At 43.0% G+C, this 13,732-nt stretch overlaps 1 non-coding gene across 1 annotated transcript; it reads left to right on the top strand.

Annotated features, from left to right (window-relative positions):
* The first annotated feature begins 6,892 nt into the window (after positions 1-6,892).
* Positions 6,893-6,965, top strand: trnar-ccg. Its single transcript has one exon. It is a non-coding gene; the product is annotated as a tRNA-Arg (tRNA).
* Positions 6,966-13,732: the final 6,767 nt, after the last annotated feature.

The following is a 13,732-nucleotide window of genomic DNA, read 5'->3' as shown; positions in this document are numbered from 1 at the left end:
ATATCCTAATTTATATACATTATTAAGCAATGTGTACCACTGTATCTCTCCCTCATTATGAACTGAAGGAATAACGTATCCTTTATCTGTACAATTTTGCAGTTGTGAGCGAGTGTCACTGCGTTTCATGGCCTTAACCAAAAAAAACTGTGTTGTTTCACAATATAAAAGCAAGTCAAGGCGGTAAAATTGTGCTTTATTTGTTTAAAAAAAATGTATTAAAAAGAATAACAATACCCATCCACTGCTCTGCGCCTAATTGCCTGGTATTGGATGGAACTGGTTTACAACGGTACATCCGCTCATCTAGGTGAGAATTCGTGTAGAAGTGTTAAGACCATACGCTGAATCAATCACGCAACATCTGTTACATGGTGAAAATGTTTTTTTTTCTTCTCAGAAACCTTACGTGACGGCGCTCATAATAAAGACAAGGGATTGTCACAAAGCACTGCACATAGTGAATTTTCCAGATCAAAAAAAAAAAAAAACGAAAACCGAGGCCTATTGGGGGGAAAAAAAAAACTAGAAAATTAGCCCCTGATCCTGAGAAAAGTCAGTCATGAACTTCTGACAGACTTTCATAATAATAATAGAAAAGATTGCATTAGCATAACATATAAGGCATCATTTCATCTCTAAATTTAACAAGTTGTGGGCATATAAGTATCGGGTTTCCAAATCTGCCCTTCATTATAAACATACAGGCCATGCATATTGGGCTGCATTAAAAATATATATATATACATAAAAATCTCATCCACTGGAGCTCCATTTAAAGCGTGATGTGTGTAGTTTGTTTTGCTCTATTACCCTTGTTTGTTTTGCTCTGTGACCCTCACCTCACAAAGAAATGTAAACCAATATTCTTAATTTCTCTCTCTCCCTACCTCTCTCTCTCTTTCTCTCCCCCTCTCTCTCTCTGTCTCTCTCTATCTCTCTCTCTCTCCCTCTCTTTCGTTCTCTCAGTTATATTGATTGACAGTTTTCTCTATCGCATCTTTTGAACTTTATTCTGCACCATTCTGTACCAGCTTAGATTTCCAATTGATTTGTGTGTGCCTGTGCCTGTGCCTGTGTGTGTGTGTGTGTGTGTGTTTGTGTGTGTTGAGGGCATTGAAATCCTTCCTGTAGAGTTGTTATTGAGTAACTGATCATGTGCAAGATCAAAAGGCAATCCTTCAGAGCTGAGGAGCGGAGGAGACACACACACACTCGGAGAGATGCTGAATAAATGCACAGCCTAATCAGGTATAAGCAACACCTGTTCTCCCTCTGTGCTCGGCATTCCAGCTCCCTGCTCATCTTTCTGTTATACCGTCCTGAAAACATAATTAATCTCCAAACAACTATTCCTGTGTGCGCCCCCCCCCCAACAGACCACCACCCCAAGGGATTAAGGAAAGGAAGGGTTTTCCCTGGGGGGCTGCAGAGGAAATGTTTTGGTTTCAGTACAGACAGAACACCTGTGAGAGGAGATTCATAAAAGGATATGGAGTAAATGTTTATAATTCATAAAACATGGCAAATGAGTCCATACATAAAAATATCAACCTGACACTTCTTTAAGGGCTATTTATTTATTTATTTATTTCATTTATTTATTTATTTGTTTATTTGTTCGTTCAGACCGCTGGTACGAAAACAGTCACTGAAACCACAAGCCCACAGAGCAGATAATGGCACGGCATGGACCGCTAACCTGTTATTAACCAATGCTACTGTGATTTATCTTGCTTATATCTTAGTTTCTTTTCAGGTTAACATAACTCAAAATAACTACCAAAAGACAGAATCAGAATTAGAATCAGAATCAGATTGATTGGCCAAGTATGTTAACACACACAAGGAATTTGGTTCTGGTCCTTGGTGTCTCTCAGCAGTTCAGACAATATGCAGAATATACAGAGACAATACACAGAGACAATGTACATCTTATTTACAGACAAAATACACCATATACAAGCAATATACAGATAATATAAATGACAAAAAAATACATAAAGTGAAAGTGTGTGTGGTGGTGCAAGCAACAATAATGGCACAGCAGATGATACTGCTCAGCTATTTATGAGGGTGATGGCATGAGGAAAGAAACTGCTCCTGTGTCTGGTGGTTTTGGTGTACTGGGTTCTGCAGCACCTGCCGGAGGGGAGGAGTTGAAAAAGGTTGTGTCCAGGGTGTGAGGATTCTGAAATGATTTTCCCTGCCCGTTTCCTGGTTCTTGAAGAGTACAAGTCCTGGAGGGTGGGCAGGGGAGCACCAACGATTTTTTTCTGCTGTCCTTACTGTTTGCTGCAGTCTGTTCCTACCCTGGTTTGTGGCTGGTCCGAGCCAGACTGTGATGGATGTGCACAGGTCAAATTCAATGACTGCGGTGTAGGACTGGCTCAACAGCTCCTGTGGCAGACCATACTTCCTCAGTTGCTGCAAAAAGTACATCCTTTGCTGGGCCTTTTTGGGGATGGATTTGATGTTGTTAACTCCACAGTTGACACAGCGCTGTTGGATATTGTGAGTTGGAGCAAGTGCTGAGGGGTGTCTCCTAAAGCCCGCTGTCATCTCCACAGTCTCCACGGCGTGTTCAGCTCCAAGTTATTCTGACTGCACCAGAGCACCAGCCGTTCAGGATTTGCTTTATGGAAATGTTCCACCTTTCCTTATTCCACTTTTCCTCATTATTTGATAATTTGTTCAAATTCATGCCAAAAGAGAAGATATTTTTTACTTATTCTTTGTGTTGGTCTTCGCCAGAGTGGTTCCATCTGTATGACACCATATTTATAAGGTGTCACATTGGGACATCTGTTCACACACCAGTATAGCCTAAATACTTCTTGTCGTTTTGAGCTCTGTCAGCAAGGGAATTTGTTTTTTTTCCTAGACAAAGTATCACTGCTGTTCTTCTTCCACTCATTTCTTATTATATATAGAATCTGCATTGATCTCCTTTAAGTCACTTTAAGAATAGACTCTGTGAGTTACTTTGTAAAATTTAATTGATAGAACAATTGATATCCACAAACACTCAAATAACAATAACAATCTGACAAAAAAACACCAGCACCCTTCTTTTCTGAAATACAGAGTGCTAATGTATCTTCTGTTCCCAAGTAGACATTTATTGTTAACAGTGCATGTTACTCCTCCAAATGAACTCCAGAGCTCCACAGAAAAACAAGCAGTTTAGAATGAAGGACGAAATATATCAAACACAGGTTTTCACAAGGGTGAATGACAACCTTTGTGTCCCTAACAGTGGCTGTCTGGGTTACAGGTGACCATCAGATACAGTATATGTATGAAGTGCACTGGTCTGTCTCTTTTAACACTTTTGGTTTGTAACCCCATATATGTTATCCATTTGTCTCTCTGTTAAAAGCCTTGCAGGAGCTCATCCACAAATCTGTATATCAGAGGCTCATATCATTACTGTTTCAGACCTGTGCAGTGACAGTTTTTTTGTTGTTTTTTTTTTTTTAAAGCGGTTTTGAGGCAGAACAGAAGCGTTTTGTTCACGCTGGCAGCAGAAACCCCAGCGCATCGTGTTCGTGGGCAGGGCGCACAGACCCGCAGGATCTGCGGTGCGGTCGGCGGTTCCAGGCGATGACTAACGCGAGCCTTGACCACGCTGACCAGATGGATCCGTCAGATTGCGCAAGAAGAAGAAGCGGCTCGTGTCTCAGCAGTGGGAGGCCGCGCACAGGCGTCCACGTGTGGCGTGCTTGCTCATTGCGCTCCCTCCAGTACTGAACTGCTCTACAGAGGGCCATTACGGATGGGGGGGGGGGCTCACCTGGCCGCCGTTGGCCTCTCACATTCCACCTGCCTTTTTCAGGGGGACGTTCTCTGAATCCATGCAGGCTTAGCACCCTTGCTCAAACGCACAACAGCAGTGCCCCACTCAAGGTGTCAACCCACACACCCTCTTGGCTGTGAGCAGCTGGCTTGGTTTTAGGGGTGAGAAACTAAGGCAGTTGCCTGGCAACCCCTCATCACCCCCATGTTACTTTGTGTCCCATGGGTTGGAGAGCAGGGCAGCAGTGGGAGGGGTCTGAGGCCTCCTGAACCTAAAATAGTTTGCTATCCGATGTAGCAAGCTTCAGACTGCTGACACTGCTAACAAAAGACAATAAGTATATTAATGAACATTATAATTCTGCCTGGACCAGTCCCCAGGGAAAAGACACTTTGGACACCTGAGCAAACCCTGATCAATTACGGGACATGTGAGATGGAGGCTCAGGTTTTTCCTCTCATAGCGTGAAAAATACTCTAAAGTAAGAGAGAGTTCCCTACTGAAAATTCAGCTCCTCGTCATTAATTCCTTCCAGCTGACAAATGAAGAAAAGATCTCGGCCCTCCTAGGAAAGAGGAAAATGACACTGGCTTTTCAGTGTGTTTTGGCATGGCACAGCCTGAGAGACTCTGAGCAGCCACAAACAGGGTCCTAAAAGCAGGAATGTCTTCATTGCTACTGCCATGTTTTAATGTGTGTATTGTACCAGTTGTGTAATGGATGGTGTTTTACACTGATGTTCATGCTTGTTGAATCATTGCTGTGTTGGTAATACTATATTATAAACAGTGATGCAAAAAACAGAAAATTAAATTGAGCTGACAGGATTCACACACACGCGTGCACACACACATACAAACAGAGGCCCATATGCCTACACATACCTGCTGTTTGGGGAAACTGAGCAGACACGTACCTTTCAAGGAAGGCTGCATTAGGTGTGAATGCTTCCTCTCTTAGGCTGATTCACAGTCACTCCTGCGCCTGTTCCACTTCACCATTTCCATGGAGATGAACTCTGCTTTTTTATTGGTCAGTGCTGTGCAGATTGTGTGATTCTCCTGTAAATCTGGATGGCTCACCCTGTTTGTTTAGTCCGCCATACCAGCCTCACATACTGCAAAGATCAGTGCATCTACACAGCTGCTGTGCAGTACTGATCCCCCGATAAAATCCCCTTTAAACTGCAGATCAGCTGCCCCACTGGGGACAGGGATCATATGCATACTGGACCCGTGGCATCTGCCAGGGTTATGACATTATCACCCACAGAAGCAGCTGCCTTGCAATTTAGTGCTGGAGCCATGAACATATGGACAAATCATCAAGGGCCTTCTTAGAGGTCAACTGGAAGACCAGGGTAGGGCCCCTGAATAGTACTGTAGGGCCACTAAATAGCTGTGTACGGCCACTGAATGGCAGTGTAGGGCCACTTAATTGCGGTGTAGGATCATTGAATAGCTACCACCAAACAGGTTTCCTTCATAGTTGATGGCTCAAAAAAGAAGCATGTAATGGCTCACAAAAGCCGAGTTACATTAGATATTGCATTTATAACGCAGTACAGTTGGCCATACTGCTTCTGAACAACAGAAATGTGCATGTTTCTAAGGGTCACGGTGTCTCTGTTTTTGTGAGTGTGTGTGTGTGCGTGCGCGCACAGGGGTATGTGAGTGTGTGTCAGTGCAGCATTTGCACCGTGGCTTGTCATGTCATTGCAGCATGCCTCCACACAGAGGGGTGGGGTGGGTAAAACAGCGCGCGTGTGCATGTAAGCGTTTCGGCTGCCATCAGCGTGGGCGCAAGCTGTGTCATTGGCATTCCCACTTTCTCTCCTGAAGCTAATCCATTATCGCACGGGTCATTAGCCTGTGCCATTAGACCGCAAGACTTCTATTAGCGCAATGGGCTTCTGATCACTTGCCGGTTAAAACCACGTGGACTCTGGTGGGCTGTGCTTACCCTGCGAGGAGAGGAGAGAGGCTCGGTTGCCGTGCTCTGGAACCTTCCGTTGCCTCACACATCGCTCTTTTTTCCCTGAGGGGGGGAGGGGTTCCTTTTTATATGCCATAATTAAACCAGGAGGGCCTCCAAGGCAATTCTTTTTGTGGTGCCAGCAGGGGGCAGCAGTGTGGCATAGCAGCGAGGGAGCTGGGCCAACAGAGAGGTTGCAGGTTCAATTCCCCAGCTGGAACACGCCCCTCACGAGCACCGCACTCATAACCTGAATGTCTCCATGCATGACCAGCCCTATAAACACATGGTGTCAAATGTGAGGTATATAAGAGCCCAGGGTAAAGCCGACTGCCAAACCGCCACACGAGCAAACAAACAAAGCCACACAAGGGAGTAGACTGCACAGTGCAACTGGGTGCAGTCCCAGTTTATACGATTAGGAGGGTTTCTGGAGGAGCGCTCAGCGGCCAACACCACCATAATGTTTGCGGGAGCAGCTGGCGCTCAGCTGGGGGCGTGTAACTTTCTCGCAACGATGCGGCAACCACGCAGCAACGTTGAGCTAGTGTTAATGTATGCATAGAGCCCCCTGTCACCCCCTCTACGGCGTGATCTATTGCCGATGCAGGGCAACTTGACGGTGAAGTGCTCTGCAGAGATGCCTGCTTATGCCACTCCACGAAGGGGTCCTCCTGCAGTATTGATCCCCTAGATCTGTCAGCTTTCCTCACTCAACAACCGTTGCTCTGCCTGTAGTTAAGGGCCCTCTTTCATAAAGGCATTTTATTCTGTTTCCATTGTGTGTTTCAGCATACCTCTGTCTGTGTGGCCTCTGGTAATAATTAGACGGTAAAAATTTAATTCTACACTAATTGTTTCATTGTTTAGGTCATAAAAACGTCAAAAACGATCCAGCACTGATTGTCCTCAACATCATTAAAATCACTGAATCTGAAAACAAATTAATGAACCTGAGCAATACTGACTGATTTGATTTGGATTCTAATGTGAATGATGCTATGACATGGCATGAGGATTTTAAGGTCCACATAAGGTCCATTGAGGAGACATTTGGATCTTATTGAAGGCTCATAGAGAAAAAGGTACATAAAGAATGTTTACTGGCAGACTGTAACAGACCCAGTGGCCTAATGGATAAGGCATCAGCCTCCGGAGCTGGGGATTGTGGGTTCAAGTCCCACCTGGGTTGAGTGTGTATTGATCAATTGCATCCTTCTCTGTGCTCAAGTGCATGAGCTAATATGTAAAATGTTAAAAAGAGAAACACAGCTCATGTAGCAGTGTGTTTTACTTTACTAACGTTCTTGGCAATCATGCACTCACAGTGCAACAGAATCGTTTACAAGAGCCTTTTTGCAATGGAGTGGCGCTAAGGCCCGGGGCTTATAACCAAAGCGTTGCCAGTTCAGTTCCCAGCTGTACTCTGTTGTACCTTGAGCAAGCTACTTAGCCTAAGTTGCTTCACTATCCAGCCATATGACTGGATGTATCTAACCTGCTGTGGATTAGGGCATCTGCTGACAGAAGTTAATCACTAGGAAGTAAGTAACGGGGTTAGTAAGGGGTAAGTAAGGGGTACGAGTAACCGCTACAATGGATGGGAGGTGAAGCAGGCTTCAGTCCCTGACTCATCCAATCAGCTGCTACAGCAGAGACGTTCTGCATGTTGTCTGGTGAAAAGTCAGCCGTTCCGTGTTCCAAAATAGCTTGGTGCAGCTCTGAAATCAGCAAAGGCAAGGTCAATAATCCCGGCACAGCGCTGAAAATAACAACAGCTGTATTGCCACTCCCAGCACACCACTGAAATGAACAGTAGCTATATCAGCAAATGGTGTATAGTGCTGAAATTACCAACACCCAGATTGAAAATTCATGTTCCAGTGATCAAATCAACAACATAATCCAGGCCAGTAAATAATGTAGTGTATTGTAAGTCATCATTCTTCGCTGACTATTGAAATTATAAATCAATTAAAATAAAAGCATTAATATCAACAAACGTGAAACGGCCCAAAAAAAAAAAAAAAAGAAAAACATAAAAAAATCTGAAATATAAAAATCAGAAATTACTAATCTTGGTTTGCCAGTTTTTGGTAGGCTGTTGAAATGAACAACACCCCTAATCAGTATTGACTCTCGTGAGCTACAGTGACCCCTGCTGTTCAGGAAGCCAGCTGCACCTATTGTAAACTTCAGCCAACACCAAAACTGACGCAATAGTCGAAGTGCTAATTAACGATGCTCATTTCTGTTGTGCTTCTGTTATTAACGGTATAGCACAGTTCCACGGTGTTTGCCATGACTGCTGTTTACTCAACTGTTTGCATTAATATTCAGTTTGTTTCCAAAGGTTGCATTAACAGGTTACAATGCCTACGAGCGGATATTAAGTAGTTTCTCCTCTGGATCTTTTTAGCATAAAAGCTGCCCGAAGCACACTGTTTCTCCACACTGACAACACATTTTATTTATATGAACCAAATAAATAATGTATGCCTCCATATTTTCATAACATTAGCACAGTCGTTGCCGCACACCTGGGAAACGTCGTTTTTTGCGCTTTTTCTTGCTTTTTTAAATTTACTTTTTTGTTTCAGTTATTCTTCACAATTATTTCTGCGGGGAACTACCGTATTGCGTTTACGCAAGTGTTAAAAACACGAATGTCAGAAGAATAACACATTTTATTTTTGGTCAATGGCACCAAGATCATTCTTTAAATAAAGCGTGAGCGACAAGCGCTGTGTGTAGCTCATGAACTATTCTTCATTTTTGAGCAAATGACTTCGCCGAGGAGACGCTTAAGAATATAAGCGTCTCCTCGTTCTATGAGCCCCCAAACGCCCATGTTTCCACTTTATTCGGATTTTATGGTTGTATTATGATCTACTTACCTACATGACAACGCCTAAGACTGCTTTCTCCTTCTCTCCAGCTATTTTGCCCTCAAAAAACCACTTCCCTTCTAAGCAGTGCTGATACAGTGCGTTTAATTGCAAAAGTTACCTTCTTAGGAAATGAACTACACACATTTCCGCTTCCCTTCTAGTGAAGTCCAGCGCAGAAAAACAGCATTAGTCTCACGTCAGAAAAGTTTCCTGTAGTACAGTGTTTTTCAATCGTACTCATGGAGGCCCACTGTCCTTGCTCTGCCTACCTGACTGAACTCATCAGTGGCACTTTTCATTATCTGAGCACACCTGATTTAATCAAGCAGCAAGGATAGATAGAAGATATGCAGGACAGTGAGCCTCCAGGAGTAGGATTGAGAAACACTTCTTGTAGTATGCATGACAGCTATTGATGATTATTATAGTGCATTATAACGAAAAAAGGGGAAATGGGAGAAAAAAGCACCATCCTCTCACAGTTTTTGTACATTCAATGTGTTCCGTAATGTTACCTTAACATAGTACATCAGTCTACTATGGTAGAATAAATGCATAAAATAGTACAATAATGAATCCACCATCAATTTACTGCCTGATTTTATCAGTCAGCATATTCACCTTATATGATAAAATAGTCTTTTCTGCGTACGTACACAAGTTGTTATAAAATTAATTGTCCACCCATTGCATTGAAATGAACTTCATTCTGATCCCATACGATTCAGATGACATCGTTCATTTTAGTTAAAATCTCTCACAGACAATTTATGGGCCCTATGTTGCTAGGACACACTGGTACAATGGTCACCTGGGGAACCCTGGTTACTGTAAAACCGCCCAACCCAAGAAGGACGAAGCTAATGATTATATTTCCCGCCATTGGTCATCAGTTTATGATGTGTATAGGGATGTCTGGGCCACAGGACTCAGGCTCTTCCTTTAATCAACTGAGCCACTCATCAGCCACGATTGGCCACTGCCAGTGCTAAATGGTATGGCGGGTAAGGGATTTGACTTGTGGTCCAATGAAAGTTGCATGTTGGAACCCTAAGTGAAATGCTGCTCTTGTTACATTTATATTACGTTTACATTTATTTGGCTTTTACAAGTGGGGTAGAGTATAACACAAGCAAAAAAACCATAAGGAGTAGATAGACAAGGTACAAGCTAGCTGGTAGAGCTAGCGAGTGCATTAAACCATTAGATTCCATTTTTTATAGTTTAGTAGGACGCAGTTTTGAGACATAACAAACTCCTTTACAGGATAGTGTTTCAGGTGCTCAGGTGAGAGCGGAAGAGCTCTGTCTTCAAATGCTTCTTGAAAACAGAGAGGGACTCAGCAGAATAGATGAAGTGTGGAAGTTCTTTCCACCATCTGGGGACAATGGCATTGCTCCCCTCCAGCAGGACATTTAGGCCTAACAAAGATTGATGCTGTAAAATTCCAGCGGTATATATGGAAGTGGTGCAAAATGTGAGTGGTACACGTTGTACTGGAGGAAGGCTGAGCCACTGATTAGACTGATAATAGTAGTGTATGCTTTATGGGTCTTTCTCACACCATTACAGTAGAGCTATTATATACTTAAGGCAGCTCTTTGGTCGACAGACACATGGTTTTAAACATGTAAGTTTAGATGGAGTAACTCCATTATAATGTCAGCTCTTCTCTGTTTTGAGCTGGTGTAATTCAGTTCGCATTTGTGTCCACTACAATGCTCTGGTTACAAAAATCCCAATACAAATGCTCTTCTAATGGCAGGATACAGTTTATAGCATGAATGTCTATATGAAATTTATTAAATACAGTTTCGAGAAGACACTGAGTTGTAAAACTCGTTTCAGCAGAGGAGTTTAAATATCTCGCGAACAGATACATTTTTATTTCTAATTTATCGGTGCGTTTACGTAATTTTAAGAGCCTTCGCGGCACACTTAACATTTTCCTCCACAGCCGGCGCCACCGCTGTGACACCAGAACTCCACGAAGCGCTCTTTAATAGAAGCGGTGAAATCAATCAGTGAGCCTGTAGCCTAACGTGTCGACACCGAAGCCTTCATTTACAGCTTCGCATCTCTCCCTCTTTAAACGTTGGTAATGTGATAATTAAATCGCTGGCAGACAGTACGTCTATGGCACGTGCGGAAGATGTAACAAAAAGCCCTCCCTCTCCGATTTTTTTTTTTTTTTTTCAGACGGATTGAGGTGGATTTCGTCCTGCTGGTGGGGGTGGGAGCGGTGGGAGTAAGCGCCGACCCCAGCCACCGGTTGAGGCGCACCTCAGAATCGGGTGAAAATCATTTTTTGTGCAAGTATTTCAAAGAATATTACGTTTTTATGACAAACAAAATGGGACAGAGCCTCTCTCCTTTTCTCCTTTCTCGCACAATGATTTATTACCCAAAAAGAGCAGAGAACTAATTAACGGAGTAATTAATTAATACAAATTTGCATATTTGCATTTGCAATTAGTGCAGTCAACTGATTAGTCTGAAATGGGAAGTTTGACTCATCAGATGTTGGTGTGTGCACTGGACTGGAACGCTGGTCACCAGCTGAGACCTGCAGAGGGAGTGTGTGCGTCTGTGTGTGTGTGTGAGTGTGTGTGTGCATGCATGTGTATGCGTGCATGTCCACGTGTGTATGTGTAATATAAATAATTAATTCATTTAATTGTGCAATACAACCAAACACATTGTGTTAATGTGCTTTTAGCCAGTTCTGGTGTCTCGCTAGTGTGTTTTCATGAATGCTTGTGTGCCTGATTTATTTTAAACAAACTTTGTTTAATGGGCACCTCATGCAATCATACTGTTTATATAAGCGAATACCACTGGGTTCTTGGCATATTGCATATTTTTATGAATACAACTTGAAGGTAAAAATAAATAAATAAATAAAAAATTAAGAGTGACACCTTCTCTGACAATGGGACAGTGGTCCTAGCTGCTTTTGAATTACTGCTGTAGCTGGTGAGCTTGCGTGTCCTTCACACTCCAAGGGAACAGAACCTTCAGGCATTTTTTAGTGACAACGTGTGCAAAAACGCATCCAGTGACTAGATGTTCCATTTAAATTACCAATTAACCAGAAATTATGTAGCTGGTTACCTCTCTGTCTGTCTCAGCTGCACAATGAATGGACAGCCACGACTGAGGGCCACTGTAGTCCAGTGCAAAGCCAATGCCAAGACAGGGGTTTGTATGGAAGTCATGTCCAAGCCAGTAATGGTAATGCACACTGGGTCTAATTGTATCCTGGTTTGAATTGCATCAGCGATGTGAAACTAATATTCCACCTGCAGAGGACACCAGTCAATCACCAGATCAGTACATCAATAAACCACTTTAATGTTGATTGCCAAGTTGAGAGGAAACAGAAATGGTTTGTAGTGGAACCCTGTAGTCGAACCCTAAACCTGCTGATTCCAGGGTGCAGTCTCAGAGATGGTTTTAGTTCCATCCAGGTTCTTAACCCGATGAGTTACTGCGCTAAAATAATGTGTGTAATTCCGTGAATGGCAAAATTCTGAGCACGCCCAACATACGGTCCCCTGTATTAATTTTGCACATTAATTAATCCAACTATGAAAGATTGGATGGAACAAAAACCAGACACAACTCTGACAGTCCAAGACCAGAGCTTCCCACCCCTGTTCCAATTGTACATCTACCGAAGCCCACATAAACTAAACAGCCTTTTATGGGAGGATTTATCAGAGGGGTTTCCTGACACCTGCTGCAGTTACTGTACCTAAAAACTGACTGCACTGGCTAAACATGTAAAAACCCCACATATCTTCACACCACAGCATCAGCTGTCCTCAACAACCCTTCTCTTCCCTATCCCCACCCCTAAGGGGCTAAGGGGGGGGGGGGGGGATCACAATGTATGAGCAAGAAAAGACAGAGCACATGTAATTTAGTCATAATTGCAATCCATCAAATTAAGGACATATTTTTCACCTAAACCACAACAGAAATGGTCATTAAGAATGGCAGTTGAACGGATGAACAGTGACATCACGGAACAAAATCCCGATTCTTGCCCGTGTCTCCAAATTCAATGATTTCACTGTCCTTGGGCTGTGGTTCAATGGTAGAGTCGACCACCAAAACAAAGCCATTCGACCGTGATTAGTTCCATGGTGGATGGAGACTGAAAACGTGCCTTTGGATTGAGATGAAGTGGTGTTCCACACATCAGAACAGCAACACCATCTGGCCTGAAAAGGCCTCACCCCTCTGCTGACTGGTGTCAAAATTAGACTGACTGTGCAGTGCTGTGCATAGGGCAAGTCATTACCAGTCATGTCTGTCCATGTCTGTCCATGCAACTGCAAAGACAAGAAACAAGATTGCTGATTGCTGCCGCCCAATGTGTTCATTGAACAAGAAGAATGCAACAGTCCTTAAGGAGAAAAAAGAGGAGCCCTGGAGATGCATGAACTTCACTATTGACTCGATGGCAGGTAAATCAGTCAGAACTGTATTTGAGATGATGTTGTCTCCTTCAAAAATCAAAATGGCTGATACGAATTGTCTTGATTTGTTGGAAGATGCCATTCTCTCCCTGCTAACATGAAGCACAGGGACTCTTAATATGTCCAATATGTTAGCACATTTTCTACTGCGTTATATGCTCCTAAATATCAGCAGTGTTGAGTTTTAGTCCTACCTAACACCTATTTTTTTCTCACCTGCTGACGTGGTCTTCAAACTCCCCTGACTGGTTGTGTACCCTACTAGTCTCCATAACATGAAAAACTAGCATGGAAAACTCAAACCAATTTGCTCTATTTAGTGAGGTTAACCCCCAGTCCTGAAACCAGTTACATTATTGTGCTTTTGATACGATCACCTTGTCCTGTCTTTTCTGAGTTACCAAAGAAGACAGACACAAAAATGTATCACACATTCCATAGAATTCAGTTAATAATCACAAATTGTTCACCATCTGCAATAAATAAATAAAAACAAATACATAAATGTAAGAAAGAGGTAGGATCAGGAATCTCCAGGCCACAGTGTGTGTGACCTGGCAACTGAACTAAGTGACATCTTA

This window comes from Megalops cyprinoides, chromosome 2, assembly GCF_013368585.1.
Source record: "Megalops cyprinoides isolate fMegCyp1 chromosome 2, fMegCyp1.pri, whole genome shotgun sequence".
Taxonomy (NCBI): Eukaryota; Metazoa; Chordata; class Actinopteri; order Elopiformes; family Megalopidae; genus Megalops; species Megalops cyprinoides.
This window is presented reverse-complemented; position numbering and strand designations above follow the sequence as displayed.